This window comes from Montipora foliosa, chromosome 3, assembly GCF_036669935.1.
Source record: "Montipora foliosa isolate CH-2021 chromosome 3, ASM3666993v2, whole genome shotgun sequence".
Lineage (NCBI taxonomy): Eukaryota > Metazoa > Cnidaria > Anthozoa > Scleractinia > Acroporidae > Montipora > Montipora foliosa.
In genome coordinates this window covers 45,011,106-45,019,077 of record NC_090871.1, presented here as the reverse complement: position 1 = coordinate 45,019,077, position 7,972 = coordinate 45,011,106, and positions in this window count along the sequence as shown.

The following is a 7,972-nucleotide window of genomic DNA, read 5'->3' as shown; positions in this document are numbered from 1 at the left end:
GTAACTCGTACCGGTAACTGTCCAGATTAAGCTTCCTTTCAGACGTCACTTTGTCAGCCAATGATGTTCGCAAGAACAGTGCTGTTAAGTTGCTTCTTTGGACTACTTGAACTTTCCTTCTTCAACTGAAGCCAAGTATCAGGTTTTGTACTTATGACCTCAGGGTTCACTGGAAGGTTCGGCCAGGACTCTTTACCCTTCAAAAGAAACTCAGGGCCATTCCACCAAAATTGGTTGGCAACAAGCTAAGAAGCAAATTAGTAAGTATTACTGATGTCTATGGCGTTCATCAGCTAATAAATGAACCAACAAGGATAACTGACAGTTCATAAACCTAAATTGATCTAATTTACACAAATTGTCCCGACAACATTGTGTGTTCTGGTGTTCGACACATCGGTATTAGCGATCATAGTACTGTCCTCGCTTACAGAAAACTTTCAATTCATGTGTTCCCTAGTGGGCATCGCACTATAACTTATAGAAATTTCCGGAAGTTTAACCTAGCTGGGATCATATACACAGTTTGAGTAATCCTAGTGATATGTGGTCAGAATGGAAAAAGTCATTTCTGAAGATTGGTGACAAGTACGCTCCGTTGAGAAAAGCGCGCGTTCGCGGGCGTAGTTCTCCTTGGATTGCGTCTGAGTTAAAGAAACAAATGCATGCGAGGTATATCCGAAACATTAGAGCAATCAAATCTAATGACCCAATTGTCTGGGCGAAATTCAAAAGACACAATATCGTTAATAAAGCCGGAAAGCAAGCTAAGCAGTCCTATTATCAAACTTGTTTAACTTGGCAAATTATAATGAACTTACCTCTCGTAAGTCGGACAAATAATCCGTGAGAGAACTGAGGCTGAAAGGGCAATCAGTAACAAATCCAAAAGAATTGGCAGAGGAATTTAACCACCATTTTGCCACCATCGGTACAAAACTTGCCAGTGAAATTCCCGAGTCTGCCATACCGGCTATCAAAATTATCTGACTGGCACAAATAAAAGGTTCGAATTTCACCCTACAACCCCAAAGCATGTTCTTTCGCTTATAAGTTCAGAGAGAACATTTTACTTTCAGTATCCCATCCAATTCCAAGTACCTTACACCTCACACTGCAGGGGTTACCTTTTTCCCTGAACTGAGAAAATGAGAAGGTCTGATCTTCTTCTTGAATCTTACATTCTTCAGCAGGCTTGGTTGAAACTTCAACATCCAGAGGAGACTTTCTTTCATGTTGTTCAATTCTTTTCTTAACTTTCGCGTATTAAAGCCTCCACACTTTAAAGATGATTTCAGATTCTTGAACATCTCGAAGACCAGATCATCAGAGTCTTCTCCACCTACAAAATCATCCACATAAAGGCTCTTCAACACACACTCAAAAAAATCTCCGTGAAAGAATTGGCAGAGGAATTTAACCACCATTTTGCCACCATCGGTACAAAACTTGCCAGTGAAATTCCCGAGTCTGCCATACCGGCTATCAAAATTATCTGACTGGCACAAATAAAAGGTTCGAATTTCACCCTACAACCTCAAAGCATGTTCTTTCGCTTATAAGTTCAGAGAGAACATTTTACTTTCAGTATCCCATCCAATTCCAAGTACCTTACACCTCACACTGCAGGGGTTACCTTTTTCCCTGAACTGAGAAAATGAGAAGGTCTGATCTTCTTCTTGAATCTTACATTCTTCAGCAGGCTTGGTTGAAACTTCAACATCCAGAGGAGACTTTCTTTCATGTTGTTCAATTCTTTTCTTAACTTTCGCGTATTAAAGCCTCCACACTTTAAAGATGATTTCAGATTCTTGAACATCTCGAAGACCAGATCATCAGAGTCTTCTCCACCTACAAAATCATCCACATACAGGCTCTTCAACACACACTCAAAAAAATCTCCGTGAATATCAGTGGAGGTTGGATGATGACGAATAGTTGCATTCAACAAGAAGGGACTTGAGGAAATGCCAAAAGCAACTCTTGCAAATCTGTAAACGTGGAGATTTGGGTCTTTGCTACCGATATCATCGTCCCACAGGAAGCGAAGATAGTTACGATGCCTTGGGCCAACTGAAATGTTGAGACAGGCTTTTTCTATGTTTCCTGAGATGGCCACTTTATGAACGCGGAACCTCAAAAGGATGTCGTAAACGAGGGAAGACAGTGGTGGGCCAGCATAAAGACAATCATTAAGAATGGATGTAGTACTCTGTGTTTTAGCGCTGGCATCTTAAACCACGCGCAGCTTTGTGGTTTCCTTATCAACACGAATCACTTCATGATGGGGGATGTAATGCACCTTGCCAACACCATTAGTAGTTCCTTGATCTACAGGTTCAATGATCCCTTGTTTCAGCTATTCTCGGATGACATTATTATACTGCCTTAACACATCAGGCTTAACACTCAGACGCCTTAACAGTGACACCAGCCTTGATTTGCACAATGCAAAATTATCGGGAAGGAGGCCATGATCCTCCTTGAATGGTAGTCGCACTTGATATCTTCCTTCCACAGATTCAACTTCATTAACAAACTTTTCATACAGAGTGGCATTGTCATCATGAATTCCAAAAGGATTCATAGTCCCAGAATTTTCTCAGTTCTGACACAAGATCATCATGTCTAATTACACTCGATTCCACCGTCAAAACATAAGTTGCAGGGAGATTCACAGTGTTGGCATGGATCTTATCACACATGATCATAGTGGGTCCAGAGAGGACAAATCCTAGCTTTGTGGCTGGGGCAACTGGTTCCCATGGTGCACCCCTCACTATAGTATCTTCTACCAAGGACCAATAGTAGTCAGCCCCAATGAGGATACTGACTGCCAGCACTCCACCACCAGCTCTGTCATCCAATGGAAGGTTACGGAGATGCTCATAGCCAGACTGAGTCAGTTCAGTGGACTGTTGGGTCAAGGGGCCACAGATCACTGGTACTACATATGATTGAACGTACACGGTTGCATCGCACAATGTTTTCATGTCAACTTGAACAACCTCACAGGTGCGTAATCTAGCATCTGACTCTCCAAAGGTTTTGATCAGCAAAGAATCTCTACCAACAACGGGTAGCTGCAGTTTTTCCTTAACAGTCTGAGTCACATAATATCGCTGACTGCAAGAATCGAAAACAAGACGCACATTTAGTGAACTACTGTCATTGTTTGGAAGCACGACTTCAGCAGTTGCAGTTTGCAACAGCACGGATCCTCTGTACTGATCCACATACAAACTGGTAGAAACATTAGGTACATTCTCAACTTGTTCTGGTCCACTCAGAGTGTGTTCAAAACTATCACAGATAGCAACAAGGTGGGCTCCTTGACATTTGAAACATTTCACAGGACGTTTGCAGTTACGTGACAAATGCCCAGACTTGAGACAAAGATAACATCTGCCTTTCTTCCTCAAAACCTACTTTCTAGACTCAGCACTTGTGATCACATTACATTTAGAGCTCTGATGATTTTGATTGCAAAACGAGTACCACACACGAGAAAACTCTTTTCTTAGCACTTCCAGAGTACAAAGTAGAGGTAGAATGAAGCGACTCACCTCTCTAAAACGAGTTTGACGGTCTGAAGTCCTAGGGTTCACAAGACATTGTTCTCTCAGTTGCAATTCCTTGTGAAATTCATTCAGGATTTTTTTCAAATCCCACGTTTCTGATTCCAAATTCCGTGAGATTGCAATTCTAAATTCCTCCGGTAATTTCTGTATGATAATCGGTGTTAAAAAACAACCATACATTTCAGAAGAGATTTCCATACTTTCTAATCCACGAACATGTGACTTAACTGTGTCGTACAAACTTCGAAGCCGCTTAACTTCGCTGGTAGATGCAACCTTGGGAATTTTTGTGAGAACCTCCATGTGGCTCGAGATCACAACCTGTCGGTCTCTGAATCTTCGTTTGAGTAATTCTACTGCCTTTTCGCAGTTAGCGCTTGCCAGGGCGAGGCCAGCGACAACGCTTTGGGCGGTGCCTGTTAGAAGCGACTTTAGATAGTTGAATTTATCCACTCCAGACAGGTTTGAATTCTTATGAACTGCTGACTCGAAAGATTCCCAAAAGGGATACCACTCGATGGGGCTTCCGTGAAATTTCTTCAGCTCCAGCTTGGGAAGCTTTGCGTCCGTGTGAACTGTCTGTAGGTGACCTTGAGCAGTTCCTGCGCTTTCCAAAGAATTCGATTACTGATTTTTACGTTGTGATTCCTATGCTGCCAACGCAGATTCTAAATCCACCATACACTCCTGAATAACACTTATTAGCTCACAGCTCTCAGAAACATGAGAATTGATCTTTGAGACATCCTTCAGCAGCTCACCAATGTCACGATCCAAAACTTAAAGCTCCGAACACTTTGTTTGAAGAGAGGTATGAAGAAGTTTCAGCTTTCTCCTTCCGATGGCATTCCCTCCAGATATTAAATCTTTAGCTTCAGCGATTGTTTTTCACACAAAATTTCGATGACTGTCGCGAAACTTTATCAGATTCTTTAATTTCTTCTTCTCGGCCATACCTGGATTCCCACGAGCAATAAAAGCAAATAAGGCAGCACGCAACACGAATTCGAAGATGATTTAAGTCAAGATTTTCTCAGTTTCCGAGCGGAATCTGTCCCGGGTCTCGGCACCAAATGTACAAGAACCGTACGCAATAATTCAACTTCGTATGTAGAAATGAGAAATCACATTTGTTTCAAGACTACTTTCAAGATCACATCGAAGAACAACGCAAGAGTTCAATGTTCAGTTCGTTGGGGGTCAGTTTTTCACAGTATACACAGGCCGGGAATCGAATCCGGGCCTCTAGCGTGGCAGGCGAGAATTCTACCTCTGAACCACCAGTGCTTGCGTTAAGTAATGCAAGCCGACAATACAATCGGCAAAACTGGATGACGGTGGTTTCTGTTATTGCAGAGCACCATAATTGGAATCTGGCCTTGGCTTAAGTAACCAAACCGAGCTCTTAGAGCTATCATAAAATGTTTTTATCGTAATGAATTAGCACTGAACCTAGCCTGGGTGTCTTGACCAGTAGGAGTCGTGGCATTGGCCTTGAGGTGCCTTGCGAGTACCAGTTTGAAGGTGATAGTTTTTTCTTGTGGTTGGCTGCAACAGAAACTGATAAAAGAGAAATTTGACATTCGCGCCGGTTGACCCACCACAGAGACATGTATTTTTACAGACAATGCTTAGGTTGCGTTTGATGAGCTGCGAAAGAAACTGGACACACTTTGCATATCTTCCTGTCCAAAATGCTGCTTTTTATTGATTGTTATCTGGTAACAAAGTGACCGTTCAATAGAGGTGATTTACAATAAAATTAGTCATTTGGGAAATCCAAAGGGTGAGCGCGTCCGCTTAATAGAGGTGACTGTTTAATAGATGTCAAATTTACAGTAAATATGGGAAATAAATTTCGGGAAATTGATAGGTGACCGCTTAATAGAGGTTTGACTGTATTTCCTATAATATGAATAATGTCTTAGACAGGCAACAAGCTAAATTTTCTAATCCTACAGTCCCCAAGAAAGATATCATTCTTGGGGTGTTTCTAAAACGAAGACCGAAAAACGAAGACATAAGACTCTAGACCCACTGGTCTAAAACGAAGACTTACCTTTAAAAATGTCAGAACGATACCAAGCACCTTATGGCTGGTCAGTGGTACGACATCGTGCGTTATGGAAGTGTAAGAGCGGTGGAACAGCAGGAACAGTGGAAGATGACACAGGCGTTCACCATTTATCCGAAAAACAATTTGTTTTAAGTTCGGTGAGAAAATAAATGGTGCAGCTAATCTCAACGGAAATGTTTTTCTTGTTTTGTTCGTTTTATCGAAACGAGCAGAATTTTCTCCGGCGATACCATTTGTTTGCATTACTGGAACCTGTCTCTAATTTTTTTAGGATTACCGTTATATGAGATCGTTCCATTTCTCTTTCTACCGCGCAAAACCGGTTATTTTCTGATAAATGGTACAGCTTTTGCTTCTTTTCCCTCTTCAATTATAGAAAGTCCATTACCATTAGTTTGCCGAGAAACTTGGTAAGCGCTCCTTAATATTTTTATTGCCGTTCTGTGTGGGGTTCCTTAAGCAACTCACAATAATTTCTTCACTGTTTTCTTTCAATTGTCGAATATTCTTTGTCAAGGCGTTAGTTTTTGCAAACTCTCACAGTTACCGTTTACTTTTCACAAACTAGACGAAAGTAATTTAAGCACCTTTTAAAGAATATTGAACGCTGTTGATTGAACACTAAGTTCCACGAAGGCTTTTTAAGCGCCGGGGCACGGAAAAAACCATCGTGCATGTCTTTCAAATCCATTCAGTGCTAACAACAATGCTTTACATCATTGGTACTTGTAATTTAGATAGTTGGGTGTACATATATTTCACCGAACAGATAGTTCTTGGGAATTTGGTAAAAAATCCCGAAAAAAAGAGGGTAACTCTCACCAAAATTCTTTGATTTTTTTATGTATTTTTCGTATGCCATTCTTGATAAGGAAAGGTTTTCAAAAAAAATTACGGTCTTAAGTTAAAAACTGAATTTTTTATGATTTTTTTCCTTTGCAACCCGGCAGCCATTTTATAAAACACACCATTTTGGGGTCAAGTGGGGTGATACGTCACAAGTGTGGAACATGTTTTCAGATGAGAATTTATTCCGCGAAAACGTCTGCTCAAAGAGTCCAGGGTGCAGTGCAAATGCTATCTTTTCTTTTAAACCTCTTATGTTGGAAAAAAGGAGGTGAAACTTTTGTAATAGCAGTCTGATTTTCACAGGTTTGATGCTTGGTGCCGAGCCGTTAATCGACGTTAACATCACTTTGTTGACGGGCTTTATTTTATACAAAAGAAATCCTTTTCTGAAATGTCAGTTTTCAATCTGAAATTAAAACCATTACAATTACCGTGAGTACAAGTCATTCCAAGATTCTTCCCGTTTCTTAAGATGATATGATGTTAAAATAATGCAAGATATGCGACTGAATTGTGAAACGCTTGAAACCCGAAGAGTGTTTATGTCCCGTTCACTCGACCTTTCACAGCTTGAATTTCAGGTTATCTCCCACAGTCTGCACATTCATTACCCAACCCTAACCACCTTCCCAAGCAATATTTAAAAGGAATTCGAAGCAATGGAGAAATATAATAGTAATAAGAAATGCAAATCTGTCGGTGGCGAGGAAAAGAAAAAAGAACCTGGGAAGCACTGTGCTGTGATGTTTTGCGATAAGAAGAATGCAGACGTGGTCTCCATGCATAAATTCCCCACTGAAGAAAAAGTTCGTAGACAATGGGTTTCGTTTGTTCGCCAAAAAAGAGACTCTGACTCATGGAAACAAGGTTCGGGTCACATTTGCAGCGATCATTTCACTCCCGAAGATTATCACGATTACGGAATGAAAGTCGCTGGCTATGCTTCAAAGATGTTGTTGAAGAAAAATGACATTCCTTCAAGGCAAGTTGTTCCAACCCCACAGCAGCTGGAATCTGCCCGTAAAAAGAAGCGCGGAATATCGGATATTAGCGAAGGGAGCAACGTGGTGACCCATGAGGCGGGATACACTGCTGCAAAACGACCAAGCAGAACCTTGGCAAAATTAACAGCAAACCGGGTATGCATACTCGAATTTTCTTTTGCTTGAATGCGTGACAGGCCAATTCTCTGGGTATTTCCAGATTTTAAATTTATCCCTTTTAACTACAAGAGTGCAACTTGATTTTTGTGCATGTGATATTTCGTGTTTTACAGCTGTTAGCGCAATTTGAGGATGCCCAGAGGAACAAGGACAGCGGGGATCAATTGCCATCCACAAGTCAGGACAGGGCGGGAGACATCGCTATTCTTGTGCCATCTGACCTGACTGTAGAGTGCGATTCAGCAGACTTCAATCTTCAATAGAAATCAAAAGTGAACAGAGGAACTCAACTAAGTTTCAAG